We start from the raw sequence: 17,619 nt of genomic DNA, 5'->3' as shown, positions 1-17,619 counted from the left end.
GGCAATCCTGCTGCTGGATACTTAGTGCCAGGAGGGATTTTACTACTTTGGTAGTTTTATAGTAAAGGCAGCAGAGTGAAGGGGTGGAGAGGAGAACATATTCAATAATAAACCAAACTGTTAAAGTCCATTATCAAGTACAAAAATGCTGAATCCAGAAGCTTGCCATGTCTTTTAAACCGTGGCCCTGTCAAGACCTGTAGAAGCCTGATGAGTCAGAGAGGATGTCCTTCATGGCAGCCTCTTCTTTACTTTTGCAGAGTTGGGCCTGGTTTCTCTGTGTCATGTGACCTGAAGGCCACAGTTTCCCCACTCTTGGTCTAGTGCATATATTGGGGGCATGGCCAGCTTTAGACCTACAGCTATTTGAAAACAGCAATATTTTCTTCCAAAGATGAGAGGACACTTTAACAGGCAACCCCTTTTCCCTTCTGGGTTGAAGACTGACTGTTTATTGGCTGTAAAAAGAAGAGACTCACTCTGTGAAACTCTGGAGGATATAATTAGGATCAATGAGGAAAACTAGAGAGAGGCAGATGTTAACTCATTCTAAGGAAATTCTTGGACCTGGGTTTGAATCCCAGCTCTTTCATTTACTATCTGTGATCTTGGGTAAGTCCTTTATAAGGGCATTAGACCGGCTTCTAAGGTCATTTCTAGTTCCAAATATTATGATCCCATGGTGGATTGAGTTGTTACAGGAGATAGTAAGTTCTTCAAATTCCTTATAACAATATTGTGTTGTACTTATGGCAAGCATTATTATCCTCACTTAATGGAGGAAGGGCCTGAAGCTAACAGGGGATGACTTGCTCATGGGGATAAGGTTAATAAATGGCAAGAGAATGAATCCTAGCCCCTGACTCCAAGACCAGTGATTGAATGAATGAAAAGCATTTATTAAGCATTTACTGTATACAAGGCACTGTACTGTGCCTGAGGTATAAATTGGATCATAGATCCAGAGCTGGAATGGACCTCAGAGGCCAGCTAGTGCAATCCTTTTATTTTTCAGGTTGGGAAATGGAAGCCACGGAGATCAAGTGACTTGCCCAAGCTTACAGAGATAGTAATTAGCTAAGGAAGTTTTTAAAGCCAGGTCCTCTAATAGGGTGAGATAACCTATCTAGGGTAGGGGTGCTAGGAAGCAAGTTTTGGTCTGAGGAGACTCAGGGATAGTGAGTTGGCTCATAGAGGAGGACAGTTTCTCCTGTAGCATGGCTATTTCTATAGTAAACGTTTGTTGAATTGAATTGAATTGAATGAAATCACCACAAATAGTATGAGATGAGAGACTGAGAAGCTACAAAAAGCAGGCTAACAGAATTCCAGGCAGTATTCAAGGATTCTGACACTTTGGGTCTGAGGACAATTTACCTGTAAACTGACCTATTTATGCTGTTAACTCAGTTGTCACAGGAAACGCTTGATGTTAAATTCTTCTCTCTTGAACTGTTTTTTCCCACAGTGTGCCCCACGCTTTAGCTGAGGCCCATGGAACAGCACCAGAAGGTTTTGTTTATCAGATCAAGTCATGCTGTGTGAGTGTCAAAAGGAAGATTTAAAAATAAGTTTTCCAAGTCCATTGGGAGAAATTGGAGCGTTCTGGGGACAAAGTGAGAGGTGGAGGAAGGCTGCCCCCTGGTCTGCTCCTGGGGGAGAACTGTAGATTCAGCTGTTTGACACTCTCCATGCTCACACCCTCCCCTCCAGTGTCCTTATTCCCTCGCTTCTAAGGCTGGTGCTTGCCCCTAAAAGCTTGAACTAAAAGCCAGGGGACAGATTGTGTCCCATAAGCCATTATTTGTATCCATACTTTCCTAACTCCTCTATGTGATAAAATGGACCTGGAGTAGGAAGCCTTTAGATTCTTAGAACTATATCCCAGCTCCAGTCACTTAGGGTTTTCTTTATATTCGTTCCTTTAACAAACCTTTATTTAACTATTGTGTGCAAAACACTGTGTAAGTGGTAAAAATACAAAAACTCTAATTTTAAATTGAGCGGTAAGCTTTATCCTGAGGAGGCAAAAAAGTGACTTCAGAAATTTGGAATGTTGTTTAAAGTTAAGAAGTCTCCTTGTTTTAACTGTATATGCTGGATTTTGCTGATAATAGTGGCCACAAACAAAACAATTCAAGAGAGTTATGCTGTCTTTTTTTCCTTTTCTTTCTCCCTCCCTTCTCTTTCCTTCCTTCCTTCCTTCTTTCTTTCCTTCCTCCCTTCTTGCCTTCCTTCCTCCCTCCCTCCCTCTCTCCTTCCTCCCTCTCTTCTTCCTCCCTCCCTCTCTTCTTCCTTCATTCCTTTGTTCCTTCATTCCTTCCTTCTTTCCCTCCTTCTTCCCTTCTTTGTTCCTCTTCTCCATCTCCTTCCCTTTCCTCCTCTCCTGCTTCTTTGTTTCTTCCTTGCTGTCTCTGTCATCCAGCTTGCCTTCTCTCTCCATCCATCTCTCCCTCTGCCACTCTGTCTTCTTTAGAATACTTTGAAATCTGTCTCCCTGTACTTTGTACCCATTTGTCTTAGTTCTCCCTCTGGTGCCAGACAGAATATATTTAATTGTTTTTCTAAATGACATTCCTTCAGATTTGCGAAGATAGCAATCATGTTTCCCTCTTTCCCCAAATCTTCTCTTTTTCTATTTCCTATTTCAGCTCTGAATCTTTGTTTATCAGTGGTCAGTAAACTGTGGTGGATTGGCCTCAAACTGGTCTACCACTTGCTTTTGTATGGCCTGTAAACTTAGAGGGTCAGAGGGTCAGACTTGGCCCACCTGCCATAATTTGCTGACCTTTGGTTTATATCATTCCCTATGCCTGGAATGATAATCTTCTCTCCTAAGCTTTGCCTCTTGACTTTCCAAGTCACTCTCTGTTTCAAGTTAAATGCCACCTACTTGCTCTATCAAGTTTTCTCTGATTCCCTCAATAGAAAAGAGATTTTCCTTGTCCCTTTATCTTTGATCCTCAGCCCTTCCTTTATTCAATTCAAATTTATTTGTGTTGAATCTAATATGGGTAGAACACAGGGCTCATGGATGCTACTAGTCCTCCACATTATCAAGACTCCACCTGCTGTTCCAAACCCAGGGAAGCCATAGCCAACATCTCTTATTCCTTTCCCTCCTCCTCTTCCTTCCTCCAGGCACTTACCCTGTATATAACTGTATGTAACAACATGAACATAATTTCCACCAATAGCAAAGGATCATTTGTTAACAATCTAGTTTCCCATTGTTTCCACTTCTCTAATAAATAATTAGATATCACCTTTCCAAGAGAGCTCTTTCCAGGCCAAGTCATTCAGTAGTTATTTATAGACACACATAATGTTTGAGCTTGGAAGGGACCTTAGAGGTCATCTCATTTAGTGCCCCAGTTTTCCAAATGAGAAAACCAAGGCCCTGAGAGGGGAGAGGAATTCACCAAGGTTGCACACCCACAATAACTGACATAATAGGGCTTTAGAGTTTGCAAAGGGCTTTATGTGCCTTATCTCAGTTGGGTCTCACAATGCTTCCAAAAATTAGGTACACATTCCTGATTTTACAGGTGAAGAAACTGAGGCTCAAAAGAGGTTACGTGAATGGAATAAGGCCACATGGCTAGTAACAATTAGAGCCTGAATTTGAACCTAGATTTTTGTGACTCCCAGTCCAACATTTTATCCTCTGTGTGTCCGTGTGAGGAACAAAACTCAAACCCAGGTTGTCTGACTCCAGGTCCAGCACTCTATACACAACACTTCATGGGGAATATTTAGAATGGCCGCTTCTGTCATTCAGCAGTTTATCCAGATCTGGGCAACTTGGATTGCTTCATGTTGGAAGAGATCGTAGCATAGGGGTCATCGAGAATTTCTCCTGCCTCCCTCTCCACATGATGCCTGCAGGGGTCCTTTCTTCAGCACCCCTGACAAGTTATCATCTGATCTCTACTTTAGCTCTCCCAGTGACAGGCACCTCATTTCTGAGTGGTTCTGATTGGTAGAAAGTTCTTTCTAACATTACTTGCGAATTATGTGCTTTGCTCACTCCCACCTCCACATGTACTCCCTCATCCATGTGACAAGTCTTTAGACATTTAAAGTAGCTATTTTTGTTCAAAGATGATGGGATACTTTCATAGACAGTTCTATTCTGGATTGAAAATTGACCCCTGGGTCTGTTCTGTGAAACCTAGAGGGAACTAGTAGAAGCTTCCATTTGAGGATGTTCTACCTCCTGCCCCTGAGCCAAAGGCCTAGGAACTGGGCCCATGTGGGGCTGGGGAACAGGGGGCTAGGCTTCTAAGTTTGGAGACTTGAAACCTCTCTCTAATGCCCCAGTGTGATAGGCAGCCAAACAGGAGTGATGAAGTATGAACAGAACAGGTGGCCACTTGAAGGGCTCCCATGACTAAAGACATCTCCCACGCTGGCCCTGACCTCATTTTTTTAAAGGTCAGATCTGTATAGAAAGCTTCCTATGGGGGAAACTCCTTTCATGGATGCATCTTGGTAGATATTAGGAGGAAGACTTGTGGTACCAAGAGGTTAAGTGTCAGGGTCATAAAGCCAGTAGGTGTCAGAAGCAAGACTTGAACACAGGTCTTTTGATTTGGAATCTGTCTCTCTAGCCATTATTCCACACTATTTCTTAGTTCTGAGTTAGAACCTAAAATTCCTGACATCAGGGAGTCAATCCACTGACTGGATTAAGGCACCATCTCTAGAGGGCCTACTAAAATGATAGTCTTCTCTAGAAGAATACAGATGAACTGTTATCTGCTTAACATGTGATGGGAAAAGAAAAAGAGGGATGACAGGGGGATAGAAAAGGAAGACATGAGCAGAAGAAGGAAGGAGGGCAGAGAGAAGAAGGAGGGGAAGAAGAGAGAAGGAAATTCAAAGAGAAGGGGAGGAAAGCGGGGAAAGAGGAAAGTAGAAGTAGTAGAGGAGGGAAAAAGACAGAAAAAGGGAGAAAGAGAGGAAGGAGGAAGAGAGGAGAGAAAGGAAGGTAGAGAGGATAAATGGAGACAAGGGTGAAAAATGAGAAAAAGAAAGAAAAAAACAAAAAGAAGGGGAAGGAGAAGGAAGAAGAGGGAAGAAGGGAAGGCAGGAGTGGGGAGGTGTAGACTGATTGGGACTTGTTCAGTTCTGTGAGTGTTTGGATAGGACAATGCACAGCTCTAGCACAGGGTCCCACATTTCACCATGTGGGCTCCTAGGATTTCCTCAGATAAACGTCTTATTGTTTTTGTCACTTCAGAGATAGCCAGAGCGCGACTGGTACTTCTGAAGGCCATCGATCCTGGCAGATCATTTAAATGAATGTGTAGCAAAATCCTCAAAATGCAAATGTCTCAGGTCTCTTTTCTTGTTTGCCTGGAATTACTTTATTTTACTTTCTGAGCTTTCTCCTTTCACTTTTTGCCTGGGCAGAACAGGGTAAAGATTTCCCACAGTGCTCTCAGATGATCAGGTCAGGAAATGGGAATTAAAAGGGCAAAGCCTTGGGTCTTGATTGATATATTTCTGAAATCAATGGCAAGATCAATTACATAATGGATAGTTGAGCTTTCTTCAATTGTGGTTGATGTTTCCTAATTTTAAAGGAGTGGACCTGCCTTCATAGGGACCTATAATCTACCAGGATAATGTCTTCTACCCACTTCTCCCAAGAATTTTCTTCATGCAGAAGCAAGGTAAAGTCTTTAGAGCAAGGGTTCCTAACTTTTTTTGGGTCACAGACCTTTTTGGCAGTCTTGAGAAGCCTATGGCTCCCTTCCCAGAATAACATTTTTAATTACATAAAATAAAATACATGATATTACAAAGGAAACATATTATATTGAAATACATTTATCAAAATATTAAAAAAAATTCAAGTTTACGGACCCCAGGTTAAAAAGTTCTGCTTCAGAGCCTATATAGCATATGGAGACATAGCCAGGGCCCTGGGGCATGAATTTCTTCTCTTTATTTCTACTTCCAAACTTGAGCTCAGGACTCTTTCATTCATTTCCTATTAGAGCAGGAGGAGATAAAAGTGGGTCTAGGAAATCTAGGTTCTGATAATGATTTGATCTCACAGGTACTTATAAGGCCCCAGCCTTCCTGCTTTTATTTAAAATAAAACCTAGAGAGTGGTAAATGACTTGTAGAAAGTTATACAACTTGTCCATGATGGAATTGAGAAACATACTTGGGACTCAAAATTATCATGGTCAAAGCCCAGGGCATGTTCCTTCTAGTTTTAGAGATTTCCTTCAAGGAACCTCTGGAAAATGATAGCCTTGCTCACATTTATCTGACCCTTTTTGAAGCAAAATGCTTTAAATTCATTATGTCATTGGATTCTCACAACCTCTTTGTAAGATAGGTAGTAAAAAATGAAGGAAAAGTGAGGTTTATCAGCATTAGGGATGAGAGAAAGGACAGAATAAAGGCAGAAGAGATCATTTAGGCATCTGTCTTGGAGAGATGAGATGAAAGTATTGACAAAGGTTGGTATAGTGGGAATGGAGAGAAGGGGATGGAAGTGAGGTGGATTTTGGATGTAGAACTGATACAAGTTGGCAGCTGATTGGATGTCAGAGTTGAGTGACCAGGAAAAGACAAAGAGGGCTCTGAGAGGATAAGTGTGAGTGACTAGAAGAATGATAGTGACAAGAGTTAGGGAGAGGGGAAAGTTTTTATTGTTGTTTGCTTGTTTGTTTTTACAGGAAGAAGAAACTAATAAGCAAAGTTTGGATAGGAAGTGTGGAATAGTAAGAAGAACACTGGATTAGGAGACAGTGGTCTTGGGTTTAAATCCTACTTCCACTACTCAGTACCTCCAGTGACCTTGGGGTTAATCTGCTTCCCTTTCTGTACCTTAATGTCCTCATCTGTGAAATGAAAGTGTTGGACTAACAGATCTCTAAGTTGTCTTCTTTTAATATATGATTTTAAAAGCAATGAATAGGACAGTGGGTGACCCTCTTCCTAGTTCTATCTGTGTCACTTGTCTATGACCTTGGAAGACTCACTTAACCTCTTCTTGGGTAACTCAATTTTTTAATACTTTATTTCCTTTCAACCTTAGTATTTTTGTCTGTAAAATGAAAGGGGTTAAACTATATGATTTCTAAGTCTTTTTAAAGCTCTAAATACTCTGATTCTAAAGGACAAGCTCAGAGTCACACAAATCGCTGGTGGAAGGGCAAGGATAAGAATCGAGTGTCCAGCAATTTCCATCAGACCAAAGTTTTATCAAGTTGGTTGAGGTAGGTTGTTTAGAGGGAGGGAATAAGTTCACCCTCCTACTCCCGCCCTGGTTTCTCTGATGTAGAAGGTTGCAGATCAAACCCAAATAATAGCTCTAGTAATTATTGCTTTCCGATTTATGTCTCCTGAATTAACCATGTAGTCAGAAAGGAAGCAGCGGGGGAGTGAATTAAAATATCTAGGGCTTCGAGTCAACAATATTTGGTGGTAGATTACACATACTAATATGCATAATTTTCAAGTCCTTATCTGCCTTCCCCAGGCAGGTGACCTAGACTTATTAGCACACTTTATAACATTAAACACCGTGCTGAGATTATGGTGCTTGGCATTCGTGGAATACCGATCTCCCCAGTATTTAGCCTTCGCCCCTTAATGAACTGTATTTGGCCTAATCTATCTCTGGTTTCAGTTAATCTCGGATTTGATAAGAAGGCAGGTAAATCTCCTCTCCCCTCCTCCCCTAACATGCACCCAGCAGCTTAATTAGTGCCAGCAAAAACCATCAAACACAAAAACCAACAGAGAGAGGAAGGAAGGGATAGCATCACTGCAAAATGGCTGAGTAATCCCAGGCAATGGGATCAAGGCATGGGGGGATGAGTAGCTGTTGGGCTGTTTAGGTAACCTACAAATAAACAGCCAATAAAGGGTCAAACTATAGCAAACATGGAAGCGTACCCCTAAGGGAAATGGGGCAAGGTGATAGCAAGAGTGTTGAACTGAACGAAGGAAACTTGGGTTCTAGACATAGTTCCACTACTAACCTGCTGTTTGACCTTGGGGAAATCTCTTGACTCCTCTGGGTCTCAGCTTCCCCACCTATAAAATACAGATATTAAACTAGATGATCTTTAAGGTCCCTTCTACCTCTGAATGTTCCTGAGATAATGTCAAGGTATAAAGTATATACATACACACATATATATGGATATCTATATGTAGTAGATATATACACATATATGTATATACACATATATTTATATACACACATATTTCAGCTAAGTTATAAGTACACAATTTCCCATTACTCAATGAGTCTGGCAAAGACCCAAAGGTTAATAGTTTCTTGCAGGTGATCCAGGTCTTTTCCCGCTAATTTGCCTGGCTTCTATCCCAAGAGTCCAGACAGTGCTTTCTTCTCCCTCAGCTCTGTACATCCTTAGAGAGTCAAGTTGTCTTTCCTGCACAGGTCTACCTACCCTCTCAGCTTCAGTTTGAAATTGTTCCCCTGAAAGGCACCTTTACCATCTCGGCCAGTGTCCCATGGGTTCTGCCCACAGAAATTCTTTGAGCAGTTTTCCCCCTGCTTATGGGCACTCAGCCTCTTAGTTTCCATCCGCTTCTACATACTGCTATCTGAATCAATACATCCAGAGTCAAACTCAAGGCTCTCTCCATTTTCTTTTCCCTTATGTAGAATTTTATTTTATTTTTTTCTGAAATCAGGCTCACAATCTCTCTACCTTGTCGGAATCCTTCTTTATCTCTCTTCAGCTAGATACTCCGTGCTGGAAAGAAAGCTTGACTTGTAATCAAGAGACCTGAGTTTGAATTCTGTCTCATTTATTTATTAGCTATGGAATTGTGGGTAAATTATAAAAGACTTCTCTGAGCCTCAATTTTTACATCTGAAAAATAGAGATAATACTTTCAGTATCTACTTCAAAGAGTTGTGAGGAAAACATTAGCAAACCTTCTGTAAAGTCCCATAAAATTTTCTGATGTGTTTATCAGGAGTTCTTTCTTACATGGACCTAGAATCTACCTCCCTATAGAAATCTTGTACATATACCTTGTCTATCTTATATACATTTAGATATATTTACAGATATCTGTGTATATATGATATCTATCAAAATGTAAGTTCCTTGAGGGCAAGGAATGTTTTGCCTTTTCCTTGTTAACCCCACTCCCTTGACATAGCCCAGAAATAGTTATTTATGAAATAAATGTTTGCAGATTAAATGAATGAATTTTTTCTTGTCCATATTAGAGCCCTTCTATGTTTGTATTTTTCCAAAGATGATCTAACACTGTTATAGGCAGTTGGTGATGGATGATGATTGAGTAAAAGGTTGAGGATCACTTAGATAAGAGAGCTTGACTAGAACATGTCACAACAAACAAAAACCCAGAGAGGAGAGAGTATCCAACAGTGTTAAGTGTGGCAGAGGGGTGGAGAAAACTGAGAATTGAAAATAAGGGAGAAATGAATAAACATTTATATAGGGCCTGCCATGTGCCAGATACTGTGCTAAGCATTTTAACAAATATTGTCTCATTTAATCCTCACAACAACAATGTGAGGTAGGTAGTGTTGTAGCAATTAAGAGATCCTTCTACCTTTGCAGAGATTACTTTCACCTGATTGATAAGGCTGGAAACCAGACTGCATAGAGTTGAGAAGAGGGGGTGGAGAAATAAGCATTTATTCAGCACATACTATGTGCTGGGCATTGTGTTAAGTACTTTAAAAATATTATTTCATTTGAGAGGGGTGAGGAGGTGAAGGTAATGATTATAGAGAGTTTTTTCCCTAGAAGTTTGTCTGTGAAAAAAGAGAAAGTTATAGGATGATATCTTCAGAGTATGAAGTTGTGTAGAAGGTTTTGGTAAAGATGGGGAAGACTTGGGTATATGTGCAGACTGCAAGGAAGGAACGAATAGATAGAGAGAGATTGAAGATTACAGAGAGGGGATGATTGTGTAGACAATCTTCTGGAGCAGATGGGAATCTAGGATACATATAGATGAGTTGGCCTTGGCTAGGAAAAGTAACCTCTTCATTAGACAGTAGAATAAATGAGGAGGAAATGAAGGATAATATCAGAGTTTTGAGATATAAAGGGGACTAGAGAAAGATCACAGTGATAATAATAGCTAATAGTTATATAGTGCTTACTATGTGCCAGGCATTGTGCTAAACTCTTTATGAATATTATCTCATGTGATCTTCATTACAACTCTGGGAGGCAGATGCTATTACCCCTCCTCCTCCCCTACTTTATTGATGAGGAAACTGTGGCAAACAGAGGTTAAGTGTTTTGCCCAAGGACATACAGATTGTAAATGGTCTTTATATTCTCAGCAAAATATGTGGTAAAAATCTCATCCTAGATGGTAGAGGGAGCAGCCTCAGTAAAGAAAGCCAATTAGAGGTGAGTAACAAGATTACTTTGCTATGGTGAGGGCTCAGTTCAGATTAGTTAAGGTAAATTCATAATGGATGCAGCATTTGAGTAGGAACAGAAGAGGTGGAGACTGGGAATAATACAGGATTGGGATTCTGAAGGCATCAATAGGACAAGAGAGAAAGGGATTTAGGGTAGAGAACACTGTCAGAGTTGGACTGTTTAACTATAGGGTTTTGACTGTTCAGTTGTTTTTCAGTTGTGTCTCACTCTTCATGATCCCACTTGGGGTTTTCTTGGCAAAGATAGTGGAATGGTTTGCCATTTGATTTTCCAGCTCATTTTACAGATGAGAGACTGAGGCAAACAGGGTTAAGTGACTTGGGAGAAGAGGAAAGCAAAGTTAGAGCAAGGGTGATGGCCCAGGAGAATCTTGGAGGGATTAGAGGTTACAGTGAAGACAAAGAATAAATAGAGAGGATTATTCGGTTCAATTATTTCTGATTTGTCCTTGCCTAGTCTGACCCATTAATCTACTTTTCTGTTTTTTTTAACCAGTATCAAATGGTTTTGATAATTACTGTTTTAGAATCTAGTCTGAAGTGTAGATGTGGTGCTATTCCCACTTTACCCTACTATTTTTCTTCCTGTGATAGTCTAGATTTTTTGTTCTTCCAAATAAATGTCATTATTATTTTGTCTAGCTCTGTATAATATTGCATTGAAAATTTGAATGGCACAGCACTGAACCTATAAATTAATTTCAGTAGCATTATCATTTTTATTATATTGGCATGGTGCAGCCTGTGACCCTGAATACCCCTCTGGTTATTTAAGTTGTTTTTTATTTCTTTTAAAATCTTTTTATTAATTTATTTTTAGTTTTTAACATTCACTTCCACAAGATGCTGAGTTCCAAATTTTCTCCACATCTCTCTCTTCTCTCCACCCCAAGATGGCTTGCATTCTGATTACCCCTTCCCACAATCTGCCCTCCTTTCTATCAATCCCCTACCCCTTTCTCTTGTCCTCTTCTCTTCTATTGTCCTGTAGGGCAAGATAGATTTCTATAGCCCATTGCCTGTATATCTTAGTTCCCAGTTCCATGTAAAAACAATTTTTAATATTCATTTTTTTTAAAACTTTGAATTCCAAATTCTCTCCCTTCCTCCTTACCCTCATTGAGAAGGCAAGTAATTTGACATAGGTTATACATGTGTAATAATGCAAAACACTTCCATAATAGTCATGTTGTGAAAGACTAACTACATTTCCCTCTATCCTATCCTGCCTCCATTTATTCTATTCTCTCCTTTGACCCTGTCCCTCCTCAAAAATATTTGCTTCTGATTATCCCTCCCCCAATCTACCCTCCCTTCTATCATCCCCATACCCCCTCTTATTCTCTTCCTGTCTACTTTCCTGTAGGGTAAGATAGATTTCCATACTCAATTGACTGTGTATGTTATTCCTTCCTTAAGTCAAATCTGATGAGAATAAGATTCATTTATTCCCTCTCAGCTCCCTCCTTCCCCTCCATGATAAAAGTTTTTTCTTGCCTCTTTTATATGAGGTAATTTACCCCATTTTACCTCTCCCTTTCTCTTCCCAGTACATTCCTCTTTCACCCCTTGATTTTATTTTTTAGATATCATCCTTTCATATTCAACTCACCCTGTGCCCTCTGTCTATATATATATAATCCTTCTAACTATCCTAATACTGAGAAAGATCTCATGAGTTACAAACACTATCTTTCCATGTAGGAATGTAAACAGTTCAACTTTAATAAATTGCTTATGATTTCTCTCTCCTGTTTACCTTTTCATGCTTTTCTTGAGTCTTGTATTTGAAAGTTAATCTTTCTATTCAGCTCTGGTCTTTTCATCAAGAATGCTTGAAAATCCTCTATTTCATTGAATGTTAATTTTTTTTGCCTGAAGAATTTTACTCAGTTTTGCTGTGTAGGTGATTATGAGTTTTAATCCTACTGCCTTTGACTTCTGGAATATCATATTACAAGTCCTCCTGTCCCTTAACATAGAAGCTACTAAATCTTGTGTTATCCTGATTGTGTTTTCACAGTACTTGAATAGTCTCTTTCTATCTGCTTGCAGTCTTTTGTCCTTGATCTGGGAACTATGGAATGTTGCTACAATATTCCTAGGAGTTTTCCTTTTGGGATTTCTTTCAGGAGGTGATTGGTGGATTCTTTCCATTTCTGTTTTACCCTCTGTTTCTAGAATATCAGGGCAGTTTTCCTTGATTTACTTGTAAGATAATATCTAGGCTCTTTTTTGATCATGACTTTCAGGTGGACCAATAATTTTAAAATTATCTCTCCTGGATCTATTTTCCAGGTCAGTTGTTTTTCCAATGAGATATTTCACACAGATGCCAGTAATTCAGTCCCCTGAAGTGTGGTCCAGGTTTGCTGGGGCCTTGTCTGTGCTGCCACGTTTTGGGCTGGACTGCGCTCCTCTCTCAGACTGGTGCAATAGACCTTTCCTGTCAACCTTCCAGGTTGTCTTGGGTGGAAATTTGTTTCACTGTCATTTTGTGGGTTCTGCTGTTCTAAAATCCGTTTAGAGTCATTTTTTATAGGTATTTGGAGGGGCTGGGGGGAGAGCTCAAGCAAATCCTTGCTTTTACTCTGCTATCTTGATTCTGCCCCCTGTTTTTATTTCTTTAAGGCAAATATTGTAATTGATTCTCTACAGTTATTGAATGTGTTTGGCAGATTGACTCCCAGAAATTTTATGTATTTTGTGGCTATTTTGAATATGCTCTCCCTTTTTAATTATTCCTTTCCTGAATTTGTTATTGCTATGCAGAAGTGTTGTTGACTTTTATGGATTTATTTTGCATTATGTTATTTTGCTTAAGCTATTAATTGTTTCAGTTAGTTTCCTTGGATTAGGTATCCCCTCAGATTTTTGAAGTGAACCACCTTGTCATCCACAAATAGGGATAGATTTGTTTCCTCTTTGCTTTTCTTTATGTCTTGAATTTCTTTCTCTTGTACTAGTGCTATCACTGACATTTCTAGGATAAAACTAAACAAAAATGAAGAATGAGAACACACATGTTTTACTTTCATAATTTTTTTGGAAAACTTCTAGTATTTTTCTATTGCATGTGATCATGGCTTTTGGTTTTAGATAGATACTTCTTTAAGATATGAACAAAAATATTCTTTTATGCATATGGCTTATAAAGTTTTCAGTCTAAATAAATGTTGTACTTTGTCAAAAGTATTTTCAGCATTTACTGATATAATAATGTGGTTTTAAGTGGCTTTGTTTTTCATAAGATTATGTAAATTATTTTCCTAAAGTTGAAACATGTTTATATACCTGGCATAAATCCAACTTGGATATAGTGAATACTTTTCGGATAAGTTTCTCTTGTCTTTTTCCAGAATTTTATTTAAAAATTTTGAATTAATACTCATCAATGTTGATCTTTACTTTGTTTCTTTGTTTTATCCTTTCCTGTTTTAGGCATTACGATTATATTTGTCTCATAAAATGTATTTATTGGGGGTTTTCTTTCTCATTGTGAATGATTTGTGTAGCATAGGCATCAACTGATCTTTAAAAGTTTTATAGAACTCTACCATCAATCTATCTGAGCTAGAGGTTTTTTCTTTGGTAGTTCCTTGTACAGTTAACTCAGTATCTTTTCTGAGGTTGAATTTTTTAAGCTCTCTATTTGGCCTTTCTTTAATTTAGGTATTGTATCTTAGTGTATCTCTCTTTTTTTTTTTGAATGCCCAGTTTTGCTAGAATATAAAAACATAGTATATTGTGGTAATTCCTTTTATTTTTTCATGTTATTTCACTTTGTTCATTTTAATTTTTTTATTTGATTATTCTCTTTTTTACTTTAAGATACATAAAAGTTTATCAGTTTCATTAGCCTTTTTAAAGAACTATCATTTAGTTTTGTTTATCAGTGTTCTAGACCTTTTGTTTTCCAATTTATCTTTCTCTGTTTTTCAAGATTTCCACTTTTGTGCTTATTATGTCACTAAAAGTTATTCTTATTCCTTTTTCAAAGAAACTATCACTTGCTTCTATCGCCTTTGTTCATGTGATCCCTCTAAATTCACAACATGGCTTAGTATTTTATACAAACTCCTTTGGGAGTCATGCCCATGGCTCTCATACACTTAAATACACAGACACACATTAGCTCACATATAGACATATGTCATGGAATATAATTCATAATAAAACCTATTTTTAACAAATCACAATAATTTTATTATTATTGTTAATATTTCAACAGAAGGTATCATCAGTCCCATTTTGCAGAACAGGAAAGAGGAGCCACAAAGCTAGAAATAACTTGTCCCTGATCACAGAATTTACAAAGGTGGACCTTGAGCCCAGATCCATCACCTCTGAGATTTGTGTCAATTATGATCAACAAACATTTATTCAGGACCTACTATATACACCATGTACTCTGCTAGGAATTGTTGATACAAGGACAGAAAGGAAAGAGTTTCTGCCCTAAATGAGTATATATTCTAAGTTGAAAAAAAAGTTCTTTTATATAATACATTATACTATCCTCTTCAAAGAGTTCAAAGTCAAAAAGAAGTTCCAGGAAGTTGAAAATATCTGAACCCAAATAGACTAGGAAACCAGAAAAGCCAACACACATTGTCTTTGGGAAGCCATTTCCCGGGGGAAATTCCTAGGGATCTGGTTAGTGGAATAAGCTGTCAGTGAGACAAGATATTTGGTGTTAGTTGCTGATGACCTTCTTTATGGAACTTCCTCTCCCTCTACTATGCAGTTTGGTATTAGGGAATAAAACCTGAATCACAGAGTGAGCCAGCTCATTGACTCCCCCAGTATTTTTCCCAGGCTTCTGAAAAGTTCAGTAATTTACAAAAGGCACCTCCTGGGCAGAATGGGATGACATTTGCAATGTTCCCAGCAAAACACAGACAATTCGTTGTTAGTCTTCTGTGGCATTTCATATATATATTTTCATATATATATATTTGTCTCCCTCTTTTCCTTGTTTCCTCCCCCTTCCCACCCCATCTAGTGAGAGCAATTTTGGCTTCGTGAAAATCATTAAAGTTTTATATTGCTGAATTCCTTTGCTGGGTCTATCCTGGATCCTTTAGATTGGACTGGAACCAAGCCAGAAAAGGAGAAATGGATATAAACCCCTGGGGAAAAGCAGGGAATTTTATTTATGTAGCCAGGTCGGGGTAGGAAGACCAGCTCCAAGGTGTTACCAGGGGAGTTCAGAAGAAGGAGACTTCATAGTGAGGCTGGCTTGGCTAGGCAAGGCATCCTTGACAAGGATAATCATTTGCCAGAGATGTTATTAAGGGGATTCCTATTCAGGTATAAGCTGGAGAAGATGAACTTTGAGGTTGCTTACTGCTCTGAGATTTTATGGTTTTGTGAATAGATAGGTTTAGTAGATAGGATTTTTGTGGGATTGGTGGGGATAAGGGGGAGGAAAAGGGGAGGGAGGGGGAAAGAGAGAGAGAGAGAGAGAGAGAGAGAGAGAGAGAGAGAGAGAATTTTTTTAGTGAGAGAAAATCATGTAAATGTACAGAGACCAGAAATCATGATTATGTATGGAGAGTAAAGAAGAGACCAGGAGCTAGAGTATGTATGTGGGGGTGTGGGGGGTGTGTGTGGAGAAATGGGACACAGAGCTGGATAACGTTGGGATCAGTTTGTAGGGGGTTTAAATGCCAGGCTAAGTAGTTTGGACTTCATCTTGTAGGCAAATGGAGAACCTCTGAAGTAGATTTGGAAGAGGAGTGAAATGAGGTGAGGCAGCATGGTTATAGCCCTGAATTAGAAAGTAGGATATTTCTAGCTCAGCTGCTAACTTGTTGTGTGACCTTGGGAAAGTAACTTTACTTATCTTCATTTCAGCTTTTTTTCCTACAAAATGAGGGACTTTATCTATTAATCAATTGATAGCATTTCCTCTCCTCTCCTCTCCTTTCTTTTTTTTCTTCCTATATCGCCTGGAGCTGGAAGTGCAGCAGCTACTCATGGCTGACCCTAATGCTGATCAGCACAGAAGCTTTGTCTTGCTCCATTTTTCCCACCTAGTAGCCTGGTCCCCTCCTTTCCTGTGGAACTCATGACATTAGTACTAGACTTTATTCATATACCTTCTTGGCTTTAGCTGGACTCCAGGTAGGAACTCCTGAACTCAAGGGATATACAAGTTTCAGCTCTCCAGGGGTAGGGATTATAGACATGTATTATCATGCTTGCCCCAAGCATTTATGAAATGACTGCTATTTTCCAGTCACTGGGTTAGGATTTGGGGAAGTGAAACAATCTCTATTCTCAAGAAGCTTACCTTCTAGTAGGGCTAGATCAGAAGTGGGGAACTTTTGGATTCTGTTGAAGGGCTGCACTTGAGGACCTAGAGAGCCACATGTGACCTTGAGGCTGAGGGTTCCCTGTCCCTGGGCTAGATCATCTCTGAAGTCCATGATATTCTGTGTTCTGTGTTCTAACATTTTGTGTTCTATGTCCAATTTCCATCTTTAGTATTCCATGATTTTCCAGCTCTGTAGTGAGTATGGTGTTCTTTTTAACCTATTATCATTTTCATTGTCGCTGTTCTTAGGGAAATGGAGTGCCACCTTCACTGCCTGCCATCTGACCTTTCTTCTTTCCCTGGTGAAGGTGAGAGCCATACGGGACAAATGGCCAAGTCATGAAGAATGGATCCTGAAGGGACCCAGGGCAGTCGATGAATTTCCAGGACTCTGGCTCTGACTCTTGCATGTTATCAGATTTCCCTTAAATGTGCAAAAATATTTCCTGTCACATTCCTGCTATTATGTGTCCTCCCTCGCTCTGTAAATGTATTACTCCCAAACTAGAACTCGCCAGAAGCTAGAAAGGAGATTTCTTTTCTCCTTTATCTAGTGCTGATCTAGGGGCAGGTGGCTCTGCTCCCGCTTGGGGAAGAAAAATGAAGCTGTCTCAGGAATAATAATAATCCTGCACAACCTCCAAGTCTTGCCTACATATGCTTAGCAGAGACAATAAGCTCCGGGATGGTGGGGAAAGCAGAACAGAACTCGAAGTCCAGGGAGGGACTGGGATTCTTACCAAGGCCACCTAAAGATCATCTTCTCATCCAGGGGTTAGAGAGAAATGTCGGATAAGGTGGGGACATTTGGAGATGCAAGTGGGGGGTGGGTAGGAGGGAGTATGAATAGGGACTG

General features: G+C 39.4%; 1 long non-coding RNA gene across 1 annotated transcript in view; it reads left to right on the top strand.

Moving 5' to 3' along the window:
* Nucleotides 1–17,407, top strand: part of LOC140526573 (uncharacterized) — an 80,923-nt gene extending 63,516 nt beyond the window's left edge. The window contains exon 2 of the long non-coding RNA XR_011974436.1: nucleotides 17,013–17,407. This is a non-coding gene — a long non-coding RNA (uncharacterized lncRNA). The remainder of the gene's footprint in view (nucleotides 1–17,012) is intronic.
* Nucleotides 17,408–17,619: the final 212 nt, after the last annotated feature.

This window comes from Notamacropus eugenii, chromosome 1 (genome assembly GCF_028372415.1).
Source record: "Notamacropus eugenii isolate mMacEug1 chromosome 1, mMacEug1.pri_v2, whole genome shotgun sequence".
Classification (NCBI taxonomy): Eukaryota; Metazoa; Chordata; class Mammalia; order Diprotodontia; family Macropodidae; genus Notamacropus; species Notamacropus eugenii.
This window is presented reverse-complemented; position numbering and strand designations above follow the sequence as displayed.